Genomic DNA, 21736 nt, shown 5'->3' with positions numbered 1-21736 from the left:
GGAAGGTCGTCCTCTTCAACAGAGCGTCTGGAGGAGCGCACATGGAGCAGTAAAGGGAGAATGGGACCCCTGCCTAGCCAGTCAGATCAGCTGAATTAACCCTCCTGCAATTCCATAGGGAGGCAGGTGGAGCAGATCACCCTCAAATCGAAGTCAGCCTTGTCTGTAGAGTTGTTCCAGGACAGTCAAGGTTGTTCAGAGAAGCCTTGTCTTGAAAAACAAAGCAAACAAAAATTAGACTCAGCATTCATATTAGCAGCTTAGGATTGCCTGAGCACATGTCACATTAGTCACAGACTGAATCCCGCCTGCCTTGTTCTTCCACTGAGTATGTACGGTTGGCACATGCCTTAGACCTGTCCAGCGGTCACTTCCTTTTCCCAAACTTTCCACAGCCACGGAACCCTGCCCGAGTACTCAGTTTCATGCAGTGGCAGTGAACCCAGTTTCGCTCTGCAACATTTGGGGAAAATCTTGGCCCTCTCAATCTCTGGGCCGCTTTTGCTACTTAAAACTTTGGCCTCTCTCTCTCTCTCTCTCTCTCTCTCTCTCTCTCTCTCTCTCTCTCTCTCTCTCTTTCCCTCTCGTGTGTGTGTGTGTGTGTGTGTGTATGTGCCACAGTGTGTAAGGAAGGTCAGAGGACAGATAGCTATGGGGATCATTTCCCTTCATCCACCCTGCTGGACCCTGAGATTGAACTCAGGCCATTAGACTTGGCTGTGGGTGTCTTTTCCTGCGCCATCTCACCAGCCACCAGCCATCTCATTTTTTCCGTGTGGTGTCTCATAAAAATCACACATACACACACACACACGCACACATGCATATATACATACATATATGTATACACATTTGTAGTTTTGGGTTCCAAGCTAGTGGGAAGTTAGAATGTCAAGCCGACCAAGCAGGACCTCCTACTTGGAAGCAGAGAGGGAAGACAAGCTGGAGAAGAGACCAGAGCTGCGACTTTGCCATTAGAGGAATGATAATGGTAATACAGATGTACTTTGAAACCGTGGTCCGGGTGGTAAGTCTGAAGAAGGGAAACAATGTATTTTATTTTGTACGATATGAAGGATTTGTTAGAATACTAAGTGGAAACTTCAGTAGGCCATTTAAAAAGAACCAAGTCCAGAAGAGAAAAAAAAAAAAAAGGTCTTTATGAAGCAGTGGAAAATGGTAGATCAGTGGTTCTCAATCTGTGGGTAACGACCCCTTTGGCGAGTGAAACGAACAACCTGTCACAGGGGTCATATCAGATACTTATATGATGATTCATAACAGTAGCAAAATCACCATTGTAAAGTAGCAATGACATAAGCTTCTGGCTGGGGGTCACCACAGCATGAGGAGCTGTATTAAAGGGTCACAGCGTTAGGAAGGCTGAGAACCGCTGGGCTAGATGAGATTTGTGTCTGAGGCTGGAGAAGCTGTGTGTTGATAGAGATGCAGATGAGAGATGCTCAGCTGAGGCGGACTGATCCCGAAAAGACGTCAGCAGGGTGAAAGAAAGAAAACTTAAGATTTCAAATGTATTAAGTCGCCTCCTCTTCACTCAGCGTGCACCGAGCACGCTTTGTGCGCATTGTACTACCTGCAGAAATTTCATGACCAAATATCAAAAGTTACCCCATCATTCAGCACATGGTGACATAGATATAGTAAGCCAACCAAATGCCTTGCAGCATGGTACGAGGTGACAAGTGTCAAAAATAAAAGATCAAAAAGCGTGGCAGTGGTTTTAACAACTTCAGAGGCAGAGAATAAAATTTTACGTCAGATGAGTGGAGACAGTTCACTCGCTTTATCTGTGTCCTATGAAAAGTGTTTGTGTCAGGGACTGCACTCAACCCTGAAGACAAACTTTAAGTGCGTGGCTGGGGCCGGAGCATGCAGCTGGCAGCTAGTGGCCGAGGCAGAATGGAGCTGTGGAAACACAGGAAGTTGATGGCAGGGCCTTAAGGGACAGCAAGCTGGTCTTTTCTCTATGAGACATGCCTATCCTGAAGGGTTTGGATCAAAGGGAAGACATGGATTAATAGGCATTTATTTGATACTGGGGAATGAGCTGGGCCTTGTGCTCATTAAGAATGTATTTAACTACATGTTAATTCTATATCTACATGGATAACAGACTAAAATGCGTAAGGCTAGAGAGGGGTTGCTGAGGAAGACAGAATGAATCTCAGATGTCTAATCTCAGGCGGGAAACAATGTAGGGCAGTGATGTTTATTATAGAAAATGTCAGCTCAGCTTTGGACAGATTCACTGGGTGATAGTCAAATGGAAATGTCAGCTTGGGATGAATTTCTGAGCTCAGGAGTCATCAACACAGAGCTATTATTGAAAGACTTTTAATCAGCTTATTCAGTAAGGTAGCAGAGAGAGAAATGAAACATCTTTTACATTGCTGCTTTACAATGGCTCTGGGCTCTCCAACAGCAAGCACCAGGCAGACAAAGAGTCCACCTCAGCTGAGTGAGAAGTAGCTAGACAGTATGCGGGGGAGAAGCACAGGTGGCATCCTCGGAAACCAAGTAAAAGCTGTGTCAAGGAACACAGAATGACTGCCGACCGTTTGCAATCTGCTAAGAGGTGGAGAAAGCTGGAGCCTAAGAATCTGTAAACTCGTTAGTCCTGTGGAATTCATAAATGGCTGTGAGAGCCGGGCAGTGGTGGCTCATGTCTTTAATCCCAGCATTGAGAGGCAGAGGCAGGCGGATCTCGGTGAATATGAGGTCAGCCTGGTCTATCAAGCCAGTTCCAGGACAGCCACTATTATTACATAGAAAAACCCTGTCTAAAAAAAAAAAAAAAAAAAAAAAAAAAAAAAAAAAAAAAAAAAAAAAAAAAAAAAAAAAAAAAAGAAAGAAGGAAGGAAGGAAGGAAGGAAGGACGGAAGGAGAAGAGAAGAGAAGAGAAGAGAAGAGAAGAGAAGAGAAGAGAAGAGAAGAGAAGAGAAAAGAAGAAAAGAAAAGATGTCTGTGAAAGTAACTGGGTTGGAGTCATGGTGAAAGCTTGATGAGAATGGACTCAGGGAGAGGGAGAGGAAAGATGTTAGCTGTAGAAACTCAAAAAACACCTTCTGAAGGCATCCAGTTTAAATGACAAGAGAAATAAGGAAGCCGCCACAGGACAAGAAGCCACAAGAGGAGTTTGCGTCTTTATTTTGCAAGATGAAAAATAAATGCCCAGCATATCTTATTTTTAATGAGAAAGAAATCTAGTAGAGGGCTAATACCTATTGGAACTGGTATTGAGGGCAGAAGGTTGCAGAGAACAGTGGTTTGTCTAAATTGTCAACTCGGAGGGAGAGATGTTTTAGCCAGTGTTCTCCTAAAGAACGCTTTGCTAGAATGGATGAAAACGCACACCTCGGAATCCACAGACACTCATTCATTCCTGCATATACGTGACTTGTCAGGTTGGGTATACCTGGTCTTAGTGGTCCACCAGTGGCTGTCTCATGCTGGAGAGGTTGAGAATGCAAGAGTTCCTCTGCCCAGGGGGCTTGAATGGCTCAGCATCCCCAGTCAGCCATTGAAGGCCTGGGAGATTGCTAAAGAGCTATTGGTCCCAGAGGTATAATGCCAGTCGCCAGGTTTGGTGGGCAGTACCTTTACCCAGTGAGCCATCTCACCGGCCCAGGAAAACTATGCTTCTGAAGAGATCAAAGTACATAAGAAGTAGATTCCTGCCCACTGCATCACAGCTTCACCAGAGTCCTGATAGCTCAGTGGGTATGATGCTTGTCTAGAGTGCACAAAGCCTTGGGTTCAAGCCCCACATCCCATGAACTTGGACGTAGTGGTGCATGACTATAAACCCAGAATTTGAGAAGCCAAAGCTCACTCTGTCTATACGAGCGAAATCGCGGTCATCTTAGGATAAATGAACCCCTGAGTCAGTGTGTTTTTTTAAAGGTGTCCAAGGGTTATATGGATGTGGGTTTTGAACAATGAAGGGATTTGATAGCCTTAAAACAATTCCAAAACCTTTAAATGAAACAGTATAAACACTAAAGACAAAGTATAAAAGTCTACTCCAGGAAAAGCTACCTGCTAACAAGTTAAGTGTGTATTCTTCGGTTATCTTCTCTTTATACAAATTTCTAAAGTGCCCGTTTTTGGCATTCAGGGACACACATTGTTTTGCTATGCTGTGTTCATCAGACTTCTATTTCCATGATAAAATGACTGAACAATATTAATACTCAAGTTAAAAAGAAGAAAGCTTGTTTTGGTTCTTAGCCACCAAGTTTTCTGTCTTGACTTTGTCAGGGCTGGGTAATAATAGTTCATGATGGCTAGAACTGGTGAGATGAATGTTGCTCACCTCAGGATGGCTAGGAACAAAGAGAGGGCAAGGGGTTAGAGCCCCACTCTTTCAGGGTACACCTCAATGACGTAACTTCTACCCACTAAGCTTTCACCTCTTTAAGATCCACTATCTCTTGGTTGTACCACAGGCTGGGGACTAAGCCCTTAATACGTAGTTCCTTGGGGGACATTTAAGATCTAGGATAGCACGTGCACGTTAGCATAATTTTAAGCACAGTCCATACTGGCCACATAATCTTTCTCAGTTGTCTTCTGAAATTCTCCCTCCGACTTTCAGGAGAACTCTCAAACTCCAAAGATTGTTTCGAATTACCTCTATTTTTCAAATAGAAGTTACACTGTAGTCAAGTCCCTAGGAACCATGATCGCAGCACACAGTGACCCATAGTATCAAGGAACATAGTGACCATCAATTAAAGCATAGTGGTTACTTTGTGGCCAGCTGCCTGCAGTTATTCCTGGTAGGGGTTGCCTTCTAGACCGAGGTTTATGCAAACCCATGTGTTTCCTTTCTTCATCCAGCTTTCTCATACCCACTCCAACAGCACACAGGCCTGCCATCAGTCAGGCCCAGCACCACCCACAGAAGCAGCGAGACAGTTGTTTGGAAATCATCGCACATGTCTGTGTCAACAAAGGCTGGGTTCACCACCTGAGATGCCAACAGGTACAAGCACATTGCCAACCCCCTCTGGGACGCTCCACTACTCACTTGGGAACGCCTACATATAAAATTGTGCCAAAGCTCCAAACTACAGTGAATGAAGGTCTTGTGTAACCCCCACCTTTACTGAATTCCCTAGCTCCCTAAACTTAAACCTCACCTCAGACCAGGTGTTCCTAAGTAATACAGATTTATACTTCTAATCCAGCAGGAGTGGGGTCTCCTTATAAAAACAAAGTATTAAAGCCAACGATCGTTTAAAAAAGAAAGAAAGCTGTCAAAATAGAAAGGCTGAAGGGGTTTCTCGGTTTATTACCCAGCGCCCCAACCTCAGGGAAAATGAAGCCCACCTTTTAGAGCCAGGTGTTCTTTAGAATTTAGCAATAATGGTAAGGGGGGGGGGGTGAGCTCACGTTCAAGAAAACAATAGAAGTTTATGCTGGCTTTGTAAGCATGTATATAATTTTAAACATGTTACATAAAAATAAAACAAAAAGAAGAAGAGAAAAAAGCAAAGAAGGAAGGAAGGGAGGAAGGAAGGAAGGAAGGAAGGAAGGAAGGAAGGAAGGAAGGAAGGAAAAAAGGGACCCAGTGTTTATGTAAACACTGTCAGACTTGGCTCCTGGCTCCCCTCCCCTCGCCCACCTTGTTCTACAGATGCTAATATAAATCAATTAGGGGCCGACACCATTGGCTGTTCGACAAACGTTTCATAATAATGAAGCTCAGGAGAGCGCTGAATTTTCGAGGTACCGGTTATAATGCTTTCGGTGTAGCTGTAAATTGCAGGCCATGTCAGCACAGGTGGATGGTTCAGGCGAAAATAAAATGTTTCCCCAATTCCTAAAGCGCTCCCCGGATGGTTGACCAAAGCAAGTTGTGATTTAATTCAACCACTTAAACTTCGAAGGGGTAAAAACCAAACCTCATCAAATTCAGACCAAAAAAAAAGGGGGGGGGGAGTTCCGATGTGTGGGCGGAATGGAGAGAAAAGAAAAGGAAAATACTGGTGGCCAAGGGTTCCAGCAAAAGCAATTAGAGGACTCATTATTTGGAAAATTGTAAAAGAAATGACCTTGGCTAGACATGCGCTCAGTTCCTTGGGAGTAATTAAAGGAGAAGCGGTACCCCCCACTCGGCGCGTGGACCTCTGCGAACCGTACACTTGGTGACTTATATTTTCCACTATTAATGGCTGAGGTTGGAATCGCTCAGGACCCGAGGTCTTCTCCCAGACCCCTCTTCTGTTTAGAAAAAGTGAAGGGAATCGAGCCAGTTTCCTTTGTGTGGAAAGCGGAGGGCAAATTGTAGTTTTTATAACTTTGCTTAATCTCTCTAAAAGCACGCACTTTAATACTGCACATGGTCCCTATAACTATTAGCATAACTCTGAGAACACAGCAAGAAGTCTAACGCTATGAGAAGAGCCAGCTAAGAGGTGTCCCCAAAGGTGCATGGAGAACACATGGCAAATCATTTAGATGAAAATTCAAAATTTGGGGATGTCCCATGTGACAGTACTTTTAAAAATAAAATACTGTTCCTTCATCCAATTTGCTCTTGATTCTCTTTTGTCTTCTATGTCAGATCGTCCAAGTGCATATTATTTTTTCTAGGTTTAAAAAACTTAGCTTGTAGCTGAGCCTGTCTGGGTTTTTTTTTTTGTTTGTTTGTTTCATTTTATGAGTTTAGATGCTTCATCTGCATGTATGTATGTGCACCATGGATGTGTCTGGTGTCCTTGGAAGCCAGAAGAGGGCATTGGATTATCTGGAACTGGAGTTACAAATGCTTATAAGCCACCACGTAGGTGCTAGGAACCCCAGGTTTCTACAAGCACTGAACCATCTCCAACTGAGCCCGGATTTTAATATATAGTGTTGTATATTTTATATTGTGAAACCTAATTGTTTAAGTCTTTTTTTTTTTTTTTTTTTTTTTTTTTTTTTTTTTTTTTTTTGCCTGTGTGGGTGCATGGTATGTGTTTGAATCTAATTGACTTCCACAGTCTCATAGAAAATGGCACTAAAGGAGGTGTGCCTTTGTTGGAGTGGATGTGACCTTGTTGGAGAACGTCTGTGGGAGTGGGTTTTGGGGTTTCCTATGACCAGGAGTGTGGCGGTTTGGATTAATGAAGACCAATAGTAATAGATATTTGAACAAGTTTAATGACAAAACCAGACTCACGAAACCAAGGTTCCAGCGGAGTACCCGAAGCAGGAAGGGATGCGCAGACGCTGCACGCCCAATTTATCAGGAAACATTCGCCCAAGGGCAGCCCGCCCCCAAGGGGAGGGCTTATCCCTACACAGGAGATTACCCCCAAAATCTCAGCGAATTTTCTGTCCTGCAAGATGTAGGACTCTCAGCTACTTCTCCAGCACCGTGTCTGACTGCATACCATCATGCTACCACCATGATGATAATAGACTGAACCCCTGAAACTGAAAGCAAGTGACCCCAATCCCATGTTTTTCTTTTATAAGAGTTGCCGTGGTCATGGTGTCTCTCCACAGCAATGAAGACCCTAACTAAGACAGTATGCATGCACGTGTGTATGTTTGTTTAGAGGCACGTGTGCATGGAGTTGAACACAGAAGTGTGTGTGTGTGTGTGTGTGTGTGTGTGTGTGTGTGTGTCTGCGCATGCGCACGCACATGCCCAAGGCTAACGTTGGATATCTGTGTCAGTCCTTCACTGTCAGAGCGTAGTCCAAGAGTACAGTGGTGTGAGGCGAATTCCGGGTGCTTGTGGAAAAACAAGGCGAGTCTTGTGGCCTCGGTTTCTTCAAAACACACAGTCGTTCTTGGACTGTGGCTTTGTGTCCTTCTGGGTGTAGCAGAAGGAGCGAGCTGACTTGGGACGATTCACTGCAGCTGGCTCCTGTTATTCGTTTCTACGCCTCTGGAAAAGCACGTTTTTGCCATGTGCAGCTTATCCTTGTGACTATACGGCTTGAACTCATGAGGACTCCACTCGGGTGACCTTTCTTAACCCTCAGAGTAAAAATTCTCATCGAATGCTTGAATAAAATTGGCTTTGTGTGAGACTTTAGTCCTTCTCATTTCCTGGCTCCCTTCTCCCAGGTCCCACCACCTCTAGAAGGGTGAACAAGCCGCTACCTTAGATACTGAAGCAGGGTCACTTGAACCTACAGTTTGTCAATTAGGCCAGTTTAAGTAGCCAGCTTGCTTTGGGGAGTTGCAGTCTCTGTTTCTTGAGTACATAGGTGAGTCTCACCTCTGGAGTCCTAGGAATCTGAGCTCCTATCTTCCTGAGTTTCCAGCAAGAAGTGCTTTGAGAGTCCTGAGACATCTCCCCAGGCTGACGCTACCTGTTCTCATGTTCATTGGCTCTTTTTGTGAATGTTTGAATTTGTTACCCAATATATTTTTTCTTGATCTTTTAGAATGTTAAAGTTGAAGTGACAAAGAAGCAATGTTTATATATTAAACATTGCCTTATAATAGAGTTTGCAAATGTTTCCAGGTGCACTGGTTAACTGAATCCTGTGGCAGGAATCTGGTTCAAACAACTTTCCTTGCATTCTCAGTCAAGTGTTGCACTTGCTTCTCCCATGGGTGCTGGGACTTTACTAGGTCATCACCGCACGAACTTCTCCCGTGGGTGCTGGGACATTACTGCACCAGGTTCAGAGTCACCGTCAGTATTTTCTTCTAGTTCTTTCAGGGGCTAGTTTGTTTTGTTTGTTTGTTTTAATTTAAATAGCACTCTATCTGAATTTGATTGAGACTTAGCATTTTTAGATGATTTTGCACTATTTTGAGAGAATTTATTAGCCGGTCCATTTCTTTTCCTCTGTTATGAAATGCTTCCTCGTCATGTCTAAAGTTTTATGTCATAAACCATACTTAGTTTTAAGAAAACATTTTTTAAAGTGCCTTTTTTGCAACATAGGTTTTTGTGTATGTGTGTATGTGTAGGGAGCCAGTACGTGCGGCCGCCATTACAAGATGGCACTGGGCCCCTGCAGGCTGGAGTAAACAACTCCATATAAGGTCTTAGCCAGTACCACCATCTCGGGCATGCTCAGTGTCCTCAGTGTGCCAGACCTATCAGGGAGCTTGGAGTGGCTACTGAGACACTTTGACCAATAGGAGGCCTGCACGTACCCCTCGTCCCTATATAAGCAGCTGCAGCTCAGAGTTCGGGGCCCCTTGCTTCCCGCTCTCCCTTCAACCAAGAGGCTCCAATAAAGCATGATTTGGGAAGAATCCTTGTCTGGAGGCTGTTCGTTCCTGCTGGTCAGGGAGTTCGCCTCATGTATGTGTGTTTGCACCATAAAAACACATACATATGTAATTCTAGCTAAGTGATTTCTTTGGTTTTCTTTCCTTTGCAAAACAGAGAATATTTTTGTTCAACTTATAAAGATGTCATTCCTGCTAGAGCTAAAGGAGAGGAATGTTTTCTTTTCTTTCTTTTTTTTAATAAGGAACAGACAGCTCTCTTGGGACATGTAGGCCAGGCCTCGAGGGTTGACTGAGAGTTCTACAACCCGCTGTTGTCAGTGAGCAATTTCAGGATCCCTCATGCTTGGGCCCCTCAGGTGGCCGTTACTAAGTGACAACAGTGTTCTGACCAGAAATTTCTCTAAGGTTTTGGTCACCCTCTCTTGGCAGTTCTTTCTTCTTGTAAAGGAATCTTGGGAAGGTGCTTTTTAAGACACTAAACAAAACAACAACAACAAGCAAAACCAAAGAGGTTGCTTATTTGTGTACTGACAAACCTGCCCTTCATTTTGTCATTCATCTCTTTCCTTCCCTTCCTGGTACTGCCCATTGTACCCAGGGGCGGCTCAACAAATGTTAATAGCTGTGATCTTCACTGTCAGCAATTTGTAAAGTGAGTGATTATTGTCTATGAGCAACAAGGGAGACACTACTGCTATTTATGCCAATGTGCGAGCCAGCCGTCTACATACAGCAAAGATAAAACTCTTTAGCTCCTCTCAAAGCAGACAGAGGCCACATCTAGGAGGAAGAGTGACATCTCTTGTTCTAGACGTGATCCTCTTGCACCAATGCATGCCTCTGTCAGGAAGAGCAGCGATAAATAAGACTCTGCCTGGCACAAATGGTGCTTGCTTGCCCTTTGCAGCACAGGACAGCTGATACTGTGGTATTTGACTGTCAGGTTTTCTTGGCTCATTGCACATATGGCAGGAGCTGGATTTTAATCTGTGCTCATTTAAATAGCAAGTCACTTCTTTAGCAAGATAGAAGAAATGTACGAAAGTCCAACCAAGGCACATCTTTTTAGATTACTAAGAAAATCGAATTGTGAAGGGATAATTCCGTTAAACATCCCTTCTGACTTCTCCTTATAAAATTGAGTTGTGTAATTTTAAGGGGAAAAAAAAGAATGAGCTTTGAGATTTATGTTTGATGGGATTTATATTTTAAAAAATATAGCTTCCCCTAAAAGGCAACTGTCAATAGCCAAGGCTTTTATGTGGCCACTTTGTGTTTAGCTGATCTTGGAGAAGGACTCTGTGCATAAAGCTTGGCTTCTAGCCTCAACTTAGCACCTTAAGTGGCAAGACTGTCAGTGGTCCTGAGGCAGATATGGCAGGGTACAGCAGTACTCAATGCTTGTCACACATCCCGTGGTAAAACATGTATGGATGCTTTTTAAAGTACGTTTGGTACTAATTACTATAAAGTGTGGTATGTACAATGACCGTCACACTCACCTAGAATGCTCGGGGAGTTATTTACTCTGGATAATATAACTTCTAAGAGCTCACTAATGTTTTCAGTACCACACAGTACACATTACAAATGGCTGGGAATTAGGATTTATGAAGCATGGATTCATCTTTATCGTTGCTAAAAACACCCCCCAAATCATTTAAGTTTATATAAATAGTTGATTGCAAGTGAATAGTTCATTTTTATTTTTCGTAAACTAGAATGCAACACTATTTTCATCTTACGTGTGAACTCTGAGAGGTACACTATAGGCGGGCATGGCGTCTCGCCCCTAGCTGAGGAACTATTGGCAATTGGTAGCTACTGCAGCTACCGATTTCTAAGGGTGTGAACCACATTCTAGTGAAAAAGACTGCATATCCAAGAGTCTGTGAGCAGCACAGATTAGATTTGATGGCTTTATTTAAAAAAAAAAAATGAATTGTGTGTGTGGGGAAGAGGGTGGATCTGGGAGGGACTGCAGGAAGAGGGTGAACATGATGAAAACACATTATGTGAAATTCTAAAAGAACTAATAAAAATAATGTACATGACTTTTTTCCAAGCCAAAAAAAAAGGTTATTCGCTAAAGTCCAGATGTAGCTTATTTAGGAACACCGAGGTCACAGCCTCAGCAGTCTTGAAAATTAATTTTACAAGAAGATGAAGTGGACAAATGGAGAATGTGAAACAGACGATTTAGGTCTGCAGTTGTAAAAGACATACTGGAAAAGTTTTAGACCGATGGAGGGTGAACAGTCTTCTCTATTAATCAGGTGAAAATGGAGAGGGTGGTGTAAAGGGACAAACATTCTCTTGGCCAGAGAACAGTCTGAACACAAGCACAGAGGAGGATCTGTTGCCAAGGGGAAACTTCCAAGAGTGGGAGAGAAACACTTTCCTAATGCTGCAACCCTTTATTATTATCTCTGTGTGTGTTTCTGTGTGTGTGTGCACGTGCATGCACGTGTGTATGCATGTGTGCTTATATGCATATGTGCTTGTGTGCGTATGTACATGTGTGTGCTTGTGCATATGTGCATGCATGTGTGTGCATGCATGTGTGCGTGTGTGTGCCTAAGCAGCAGCAGCAACATAGCAGCCCTGTTCTGTAGCGTGAGTGTACTTTTTATTTTGTACCTGTTTAATAAACCTGATGTTATCACAGAGGCTCATCCCTTTCTAGTCGGGTTTATGGAGCAAGCCCTATGCTGCCTGAGCCATCTCACCAGCCCTGGTACAGTTTTTAGGCCCATGTCATGCTCTCTCAGTTATGAATCTTATGTTTTTAGAATATAGGTCAATATAATATGTATGCTATATTATTGCAAGTATCCAAAATTATTTCATATTTTTTTACCATACTGGAAAAAAGTATAGTATTTTTGATATTAACTGCTTAAACTTAATACAGTGACTTACTTCTATAATTTTAACACCTGGGAAACTGAAAAAGGATTGTCACAAGTCCAGGCCAGCCTGGCTACAGACTGAGTCATATCTCAGAAAATCACAGTAATAAATAAACCAGCCAAAAAACATTAAATTTTTGGTTTTCCATTACTAGTGTATATAATTTCAGTGACTTTTTTCACATTATTTTTTTTTCCTTGAAATCTTGATGCTATGAAGCATGTTTTAGATTGGTAAGACTTCCCTACACAGCCAGTGATGTCACCTGCAGATGCTGTGTTTCTGTTCCTGGAAGGTATGTGAGGTGGTTTGAATAAGGGTGGCTCCCATGGTCTCATCTATTTGAATGCTCTGTCATGAGGGAGTGGCACTACTTGAGAAGGATGGGGAGATGTGACCTTGTTGGATAGATATGACTTTGTTTGAGGATACACGTCACGGCGGGGTGGGCTTTGAGGTTTCAAAAGCCCAAGCCAGGCCCAGTGGCTCTCTCTTCTTGCTTCCTGTGACAAGGATGTAGAACCCTCAGCTCCTTCTCCAGTACCACGTCTGCCAGTGGGCCACCATACTCCTTACTGTGATGATAATGGACTAAACCTCGGAAACTGTAAGCGAGCCCCAATTAAATCTTTCTTTTATGAGTCTCCATGGCCGTGGTGACACAGCCATAGAATAAAGATGAAGACAGTGCTTTTAAGTTTTTAAATTGCCAATTACGCTGGCCTGACCCATTGAGAACATGTTCAATAGGAGGGGTCTGCAAGCAGGCAGACCTCTTTGTATCACTGTCTCTATTAAGATGGTTGTCTAGGTTGGTTTTGTTTTGCCTTGGATCTGTTTATGTGGTACTTACTAATTTTCAAATGTCCAATAAACCCTGAGAGTCTGGAAATAATCCCCATTTAGTCATTGTGTCCACTGCTTCACTGCATTGTTGGATTCAAACCCTAATCTTCTCTTATAACCTTTACATCTATAAGCACTAGAGATATTGATTTATAATCTTCCTTGCAATGCCCTTGTCTGGTTTGATATTAAAATGATACTGCCCTCAATGAATGAGTTAGGAAGTCTTTCATCATGTCACTGGATGTGTCTGTGTACAATTTATATTTAAATTTCGATGTACTTTACCATCCATGTCATCTAAGCCTGAGTTTTTTCATTCTACATATGTTGTGGGAAGCCCTAATAGCAAAGATTTAATTAGCTGAATTTAATTGAATTTATGTTTAATTTAATAAGATTTCATTTATATTACCTGTTTCATCTTAAATAAGTGCTGGTAGTTTGCTTCTATCTGTGAATTTATCGGTTTCATTGAAGTTGTTGAATTTACTGTAATAAAATTTATAACCTGCCCTTATTATTTTAGGACATCTTTAGTCTCTTTGGTGATATTAGTACCTTATTCTGAATATTGGAAAATTTCGCCTTCACTTATTTTTAGCTAATTCTGGCTATTGGTCTTTCCATTTTATTAATGACTTAGAAAACCACTTTCAGTTTTAATACTTTTCTCTACTAGTCCATGTTTGATTTAAAAAAGAAAAATTCTTCTTAGTTTTGTGTGTGTGTGTGTGTGTGTGTGTGTGTGTGTGTAGAAATGTTTTTCTGCACGCTATCACTTGTGTGCCTGGCACCCCAGAGGTTAGAAAAGTGGGTCGGATTCTCTGGAACTAGCGTCACAGGTGGTTGTGAGCCACAATGTGGTGCTGGGAACTGAACCCAGGTCCTCTGTAAGAGCAGTTCATTCTCTTCACCACTGAGCCATCTCTCCAGCCCCTCCTGACTGCTTTAAAACTTTCAATCCCACCTTTCCTGTTTTTAAAATTATTATTATTATTATTATCATTAGCTGACTTTTAGTTTGAGCTCCTCTTTATGGCTTGAAGGTGAAAGTTCAGGCAGACGATTCCTTCTGTTCTTAAAAACCAATGTTTTGTGCTGTTGCTACCCCAGCAGGGAACACCACACTCACCTGTGTCTGCACAATTTCATGTCACTCATGAATATTTACAATTTACTTGTGAATTTTTTTTATTACATCCAAGATACTTAGAAGTAGTACACCACAGGCTCCCTCAGATTTAAAGAGTCTTTGGATACTTTTCTTTTTTCCCATAACATAACATTTTTAATGATTATTTGGGAATTTCACAATATGCACCCTGATCACACTCACTTCCCAGTCCTCAAAAGTCTGCCTTCCCCATGTGATCTCACTCACAAAAAAAAGAAGGAGGAGGAGAAGGAGGAAAGAAAAGAGGATGAGGAGGAAGAGAAAGAGGGAGAAGGAGAGGGAGAGGGAAAAAGAAGAAAGAAGAAGAAGGAGAAGGGGAGGAGGAGGAGAAGAAGAAGAAGAAGAAGAAGAAGAAGAAGAAGAAGAAGAAGAAGAAGAAGAAGAAGAAGAAGAAGAAGAAGAAGAAGAAGAAGAAGAAACATAAATGACTTAAATGACTCCAATGTGTGTTGCCCACACCCACACACTCACAAACTCACTGGAGCATGGTCAAACTCTTGGTGACCAGCCTCTTATAGAAAACTGAATCCTTCTCCACCCTCACTCCAACCAGAAGCCATCAACTACAGAGAGAGCAACACTTCATCATCCTTATCATTATTTTTAAGAATTCTCTCCATGCTCCTCATTCCCCCTGTAAATCCATTCTGGGCAGGGAATACATATGTATGGCTTGACATTTGTGAAACTTGAGGCTTGTTTTCTCAGTCTGAATGTGATCTCACTTGGAAATATTGTGAGTATTTCCTAAAAATGATGTGTGTGGGGTAGAGTTCTTGATCTTGCCAGAAGTGGTTAAGTTCTTCTGCATGGAGAACTTGCTTTGGCATTTGACCTCTTAGTGACAGCCGATTTCAGCTTGGAGCTAATGTTTCATTGTTACTAAGTCGGTGTCCTTCTTAGCATCCTGGCCTTAGGAATTGCCAAGTGCCTAAAGTGGCTATTTATTAAACAGTGTTAGACCCTTATCATGATCCGAGTATACCTTTTCTACTAAAGTTCACATGTAGGTAATTTGACTCCCAATGAAATACTTTTGAAAGAAAAGAAAGTTAAGGGTAGTTAGGTCATGAGGCATAGCTTTGGATCAATAGATCCATATTGTAATGTGTGTTACCTCTTTGTCAGAATAGATTTGTTATAAAAGTGAGTTTGATTTACATTTCTCTGATGGCTAAAGATGTTAGTATTTCCTTAAGTATCTTTCAGCCATTTTAGATTCCTCTGTTGAGAGTTCTCTGTTTAGGTCTGTACTCCATTTTTTTTATTGGATTATTTGTTCTTTTGAGGACCAGTTTCTTGAGTTCTTAGTATAATTTGGAGATCAGACCTCTGTCTGATGTGGGGATGGTGAAGATCTTTTCCCATTCTGTAGGCTGCTGTTTTGTCTTGTTGACTGTGTTCTTTGCTTTACAGAAGCTTTTCAGTTTCAAGAGATCCCATTTATCAATTGTTCCTCTCAGTCTCTGTGATACTGGGGTTATATTTAGGAAGTGGTCTCCTGTGTCAATCAAAAACACTAATGACAACCTATACTGGAGAGATTGTGGGGTAAAGGGAACACTACTGCATTGCTCCTGGGAGTGCAAGCTGGTACAGCTGCTTTGAATGTCAGTGTGGCGATTTCTCAGAAAATTAGGAAACAACCTTCCTCAAGACCCAGCAATACCTCTTTTGGGTATATATCCAAAGGATGCTCAATCATGCCACAAAGACATGTGTTCAACTATGTTCATAGCAGCTTTGTTTGTCATAGCCAGAACTTGGAAGCAACCTAAATGCCCCTCCACTGAAGAATGAATAAGGAAAATGTGGTACATTTACACAATGGAGTACTAGACAGCAGAAAAAAATTGACATCTTGAAATTCACCAGCAAACAGTTGGAGCTAGAAAACATATTAAGTGAGGTAACCCAGACCCAGAAAGACAATTATCACATGAACTCAGTCATAAGTGATTTTTAACTATAAAGCAGAGAAAACCGGCCTACAAATCACAATCCCAGAGAACCTAGACAACAATGAGGACCCTAAGAGAGACATACATGGATCTAATCTACATGGGAAGTAGAAAAAGACAAGATCTCCTGAGTAAATTGGGAACATGGGAGAGGGTTAAAGGGAGGGGAGAGTCAGGGAGGAGGGCAAAGAAAAATGTAGAGCTCAATAAAATCAACAAAGAAAAAAAGTGGGTTTGATCCTTCTCACCGTATCAGCCTCGATCTCCTGTTTGCTGTCTCCAACAGAGGCCTTTAATCCCAGCACTCGGGAGGCAGAGGCAGGCGGATCTCTGTGAGTTCGAGGCCAGTCTGGTCTACAGAGCTAGTTCCAGGACAGGAACCAAAAGCTACGGAGAAACCCTGTCTCGAAAATCCAAAAGAGAGAGAGAGAGAGAGAGAGAGAGAGAGAGAGAGAGAGAGAGAGAGAGAGAGAGAGAGAATAGTGCCCATTTTATTTTGTTCTGCTGTAACAAACTGCCTGAGACCAGGTAATACACAGAGAACACAGATTCACTTCCTATGGTTCTGGAAGGCTGAGAGGTGCAGACTCAAGCAGCCACTACCTAGCAAAGGCCTCTCTAACTCTTATAGGCGGCTTTAGCCTTAAGTAATTTCCCACAGATACACGCTTGGGTAATTTAGCTGGATGCTCCACGAGGGAAGCTCTGTAGATTTCCAGAACTCGTTCCCTGTGCTCCTCTCTCTCTTCATTCTGCCCTGTGAATACCACTTCTCTTTGAACTGTGGAAACTGTAATCTCTCTTCAACTCGGGGACCCCTTTGGCCTGCTTTGTTTTCTCCTCGACTGTCCTGATTCCTGGGCCCTTCAAGCGGCAGGCTGAGATAAGGATCAAGCTCATGATGTTATTTTCACTCCTCAGTACTCAGCAAGAAAAGCTTGACATTAATGTTTTGAAAAACATTTATTTCGACTGTTTCTCTAGTTTTTCAATTATTCTAGTTGAAAGGATAAATCTGGTCCCCTTTATTCCAACTTGTCTGGAAACTAAAGTGAATTGGGTTTTTCATTGTATTTAATGTTAATTAATTTAAATTTTAAATAGCCACATGTGGTATTATTGAATGGGACAGAAGATGTTGATTATAGAGGTATTCATAGTGTGAAATTTTATTGAACTCACAACTTCAGATTTACACATTTTTGTGCATATGCAATTCTCCACAAAAAGATGTTTAAAGAACTAAAATATTTTCCTAAAATGTCCTCATCTGTAGCAATTTTTTATCTGGCAAAGTTATATGTATTTAGCAATAATATTTTATCAAGGAAGAAACAACTAAATAATGTCAATATTTCATTTCCAGAGTAAATAAAAATGAATACCTGTAATAGGAGGCCACTTGTTTCTTTCCCAGTTACCTAGACTCACAAAATAATCACATATAAACTGTACTAATTAAATTACTGCTTGGCCCATTAGCTCTAGCTTCTTTTTTTTTTAGAATAAAAATCAGCTTTAATGATGATTTTGCTGTTTCCACGCAAAAAGTTCTGTATTTGAGGTATCACCGTAAGACATGCCAATATGGCACATGTGTGTATCAACCTAATAGTCCTGACCAGCACAGAAACTCCCTGCCAGACTTTCTAGTAAGCTAAGTGATTCTCTTTAAAAGGGGGATATTTTAATTGTTATAAAAACACGGGAGGCATGTGCTAGGAACATGCATTTCATAAAACATTGACACCTGTTACAAATACTTTCATTATTATCTTATAGATCCCATTCGTTTAAAAACATAAGATCAGTAAAGCAGTTTTATCTTCAATGATATTATTTAAAAAGTCGAGAGATTTAAAAACAACAGTGAAGAACTTCACTATCTTTATACATTACACAGTAGATAATAAAGCTATTAAACGCCTCAGTATCAAGAGCAAACCACTACCACCAACCCAGAACGTCACTGGAAGGACGCCACTTAGTAGCTGCTGTGTAGATTACTTGGTTTGACTGTGGTAAAGCCATGTAGCAGTTAACTTAGGAAGTGACAATGCTAGCCTAACATGGAGAAACACAAATACCCAAAATGATGTGCTTTGCTTGTGCAAATATCTATACTTGAGGCACTTCTGTCAATTAACAAGATGGATTTAATACCAATGGGCAGAGAGATAAGGGTCCCAACATGTGAAAAATGTCTTTACGGAAGAGGCTGGGATATGCTGCAAAGCGTTATTATATAGTGATTCCAAGGAAGGTACAATAATTAAAAATACTGAATTCTTCAATTTCCTGAGAGAGGCCAGAGATTCGGTTACTTTTTGGTGAATTCAGAACGGTTAGGGGAAGAACGTTTTTCCTTTTTTCTCTTCTTTTTTTCTTTTTGTGATGTTTTCCTTTTTTTGATTTGTTCTTTTTTTCTTTTTTCTGATACTTCTGTTTCTTTTGCTTTGAAGAGTCCTCTTCGGTGGAGCTGGAATAAGACCTTTTCCTCTTTTTCTTCAATTTAATTTTCTCCTTGCTTTTTTCCTTTTTCTTCTCCTCTTCTTCATTTATTCTTTTCTCTTGCAGAGCCTGCAATTTGTTCAGTTCTTCATTTTCTTCATCGCTGTCCTCACTACTTGTGCTACTGACGTCCAACACAATGTCCCTTTTGGGGTCAACGCGGAGAAAATTGCGGCACTCAAAAGTCAGATGACCAGGGTAGCCACATTTTTTGCAGCCTGCTCGGACATTGTCCTTGTTGCAACCTGGGACTGCCATGAGGCAGCTGAGCGGAGTCCTGAGCTTTCGAGATCGCGTTAGGGTCAGGTCCGTTGCGAGGATAACGCACTATCGGAGAGATCTCTCCCACCCGGTCCCCACAACTATAGCACACGGCGGGGGAAGGCCAGATGCGCTCCCGGGGTTCGCGGAACTAGCTCTAGCTTCTTTTGGCTAACTCATATCTTAATTGAACCCATTTCTATTAATCTGTATATTGCCACGAGGCTGTGGCTTACCAGATAAAGTTCTGGTGTCTGTCTCGCCTGGGGCTACATGGCTTCTCCTGACTCCATCTTCCTTCTCCCAGCATTCTGTTTAGTTTTCCTCACCTAGCTCTACTCTACCCTATCACAGGACTAAGACTTTCTTTATTAACCAATGGCATTCACAGAATTCAGAAGGGAATCTCACATCTAATACCATTTGTTTTTAAACTGGATACACTACATTTGGACCTTAAAACTAAGAATGGTGTCATCTTAAATACCCTGCCCAAGAAATTAAATTGAGTAATCGACTTTCTAACTGAAGACAGGTGTGCTGACACAGACCCGTAACTCCAGTACTTAGAAGGCTGAGGTATAGGGATTAGGATCTAAATAAACGTCATCCTGAGCTACATAGCAAGTTAGAGTCCAACCTGAGACCCTACACACACACACACCTGAAAGATAGAGTAGAAGTCATAGTTTGACCATTGACGTGTGGTGGGGAAACATTCAGAACATTATAAAAAATAGAATATTTATAAAAGCATAAAAATATGCAAACAGAAATAGTTTCAATATATTTGGGGAATTTTAAGAGAATGTCACTATTATGGAAAAATCAAGAGAAAAATGGAAATGACTTGAGTCCAGATTGAACAAGGACCTACATCAAATGGTTCAGGTTTTGTTGATCTTGAGGGCTGTTTTGTCATACTCATAAAATCAATGAGAAAAACAGGCAATACTGGCTTGTGACATAATCAGGTTTGTATGTAATCCCTTTAGGTTTTCTATGAAGGGTAAAAGAAGGCATATATAAAAACTGTGAGTTGGGGTGGGGTGGGAAGATGGTGAGGTGGGTAAATTGCTTGCTGTGTAAGCCTGAAAACCAGAGTTCTCTGATCCCCAGAATCCAGTAAAAACTGGGTGCACATGAGAGCTCACTGGCAATTCCAGTGCTTGAGGGGTAGACAAGGGAATCCTTAGAGCTAACTGGCTGCACAGACTAGCCAGAAGACCCAGCTGTGGGTTCAGGAGAGGTTCTGACATAATAAATGGAAAGAGAGCAATCTTGAGATACCTGGCTTCAACCTCAGGCCTCTATACACAAGTATGTGTCCCCAAACATGTGGACCCTCTGTGTATACATGTACATACACAATGCACACATACTACAAATTATTTTTACAGCAAGCAAAAGCTGAGGCATTTAAAAGTATATATATAGGAAAAGCAATTTAGACACCACGTAAATAAGAACTAAATAGTTAAAAATTATTAGAAAGTCAAAGAGCTAGGTGGGTGGTTCTTAGAATTTAAAAGCCCAAAAATGCTGAAAGAGAGAATGAGAGAAGTTTAGTTTATTTTTAATTTTCCATCCTGAAAATATCCCTACCTATCATTTTAGTAATGCATGTCTGGAATTACTGCTAAGATTGAGCTCAGACTCAGTTGGGGACTTTATTTCTTTAGTTCAGTGAAATTTAATCTACATGCTTTGAATAAAGGGATCCTATCTCTTCTTTTTTTTTCTTTAAAAAAAATGTGTGTACATATGTATTTGTGTGTGTGAATGTGTTTGTGTGCATATATGTGTAGTGTGGTATGCATGTGGTGTGTGTGTGTGCACGCGCATGTGCATGTGTATACGCACGCACGCACGCATGCACATGTGCATGTGAGTGCAATGTTCACGAATGCCAGAAGAGGGCATCAAATACCTCAAGACTGGAGTTACAAGCCCTTGTGTGCTGGGTGCTGGGAGCCCAATGTAAACTCATATGCAACTGGTACACACTCTTAACCACTGAGCATCTTTCCAGTCCAAGACATGATGATACTGAATGGTTTTATTTAATTAGACAGGAGGATTAGTGGAGAATTGGTTATAAATTCTCCTTGAGGCTCACTTTTCCAACATTTTATAGACATTTCTAAGAAATTGTTGTTGATGATGATCAACGCCCTATATTTTTACCTTTAACTTTTTTCTTAGCAGCTTGAGTAGCTATTGTAGGGCTGTCATCTAGTCAAACAGACCACTATTATAGGTTTCTCTATAACGCTCTTATGAACCAGGTTGCTTTGGATAGTTTTCCCCCTTTTTAGTTTCCCGCAAGATAATGGTAATAACAACATAATATATCGGTGTTATTGTTGTGTAGAACTTGCGTGTTTAATCTCAGGAGGAGAGTAAGAATATGATATTGTAACTTCTATTCTTCTACTGCTAAAACCAGACTGGGGAATGGACAAAATTAGTATTCAAGTGAAATGATTTTTAAAAAGAACATTTTCATGGTAACAACACATTTCTAAAAATGCTCATTACCTTGCATTTACCACCTGCTTCAAAAATCTCTTGAAAGTATGTCGCTTTCTGTCTTTTTCCCCTAAGAAGCAAAAAGAAACTTTGTAAAAGATTAAACAGACAAAATATAGTGACATAAACAATAAGACCCAAGTTTTTTTTTGTGCATTGGGAATTCTACTTTATTTTATGGTTTTTGCTTCCAGTAGCATGGACAATTTTCCCCTAACAAAATTAAAAGCACCTTCAGGACTATCACAATTACATACTGGAACAGAATTTGCCAGTGAGAATTTTATTATGAAATGGGGGTTGCACTGCAAAACTA

The 21736-nt window shown here is 41.3% G+C and overlaps 1 pseudogene; it reads right to left on the bottom strand.

The window, feature by feature from the left end:
- Positions 1 to 17658: 17658 nt before the first annotated feature.
- Positions 17659 to 19036, bottom strand: LOC126514751 (protein SREK1IP1-like; annotated as a pseudogene).
- Positions 19037 to 21736: the final 2700 nt, after the last annotated feature.

This window comes from Alexandromys fortis, unplaced genomic scaffold (assembly GCF_014885135.2).
Source record: "Alexandromys fortis isolate MF-2015 unplaced genomic scaffold, M_Fortis_MF-2015_v1.1 scaffold_125, whole genome shotgun sequence".
Lineage (NCBI taxonomy): Eukaryota > Metazoa > Chordata > Mammalia > Rodentia > Cricetidae > Alexandromys > Alexandromys fortis.
This window is presented reverse-complemented; position numbering and strand designations above follow the sequence as displayed.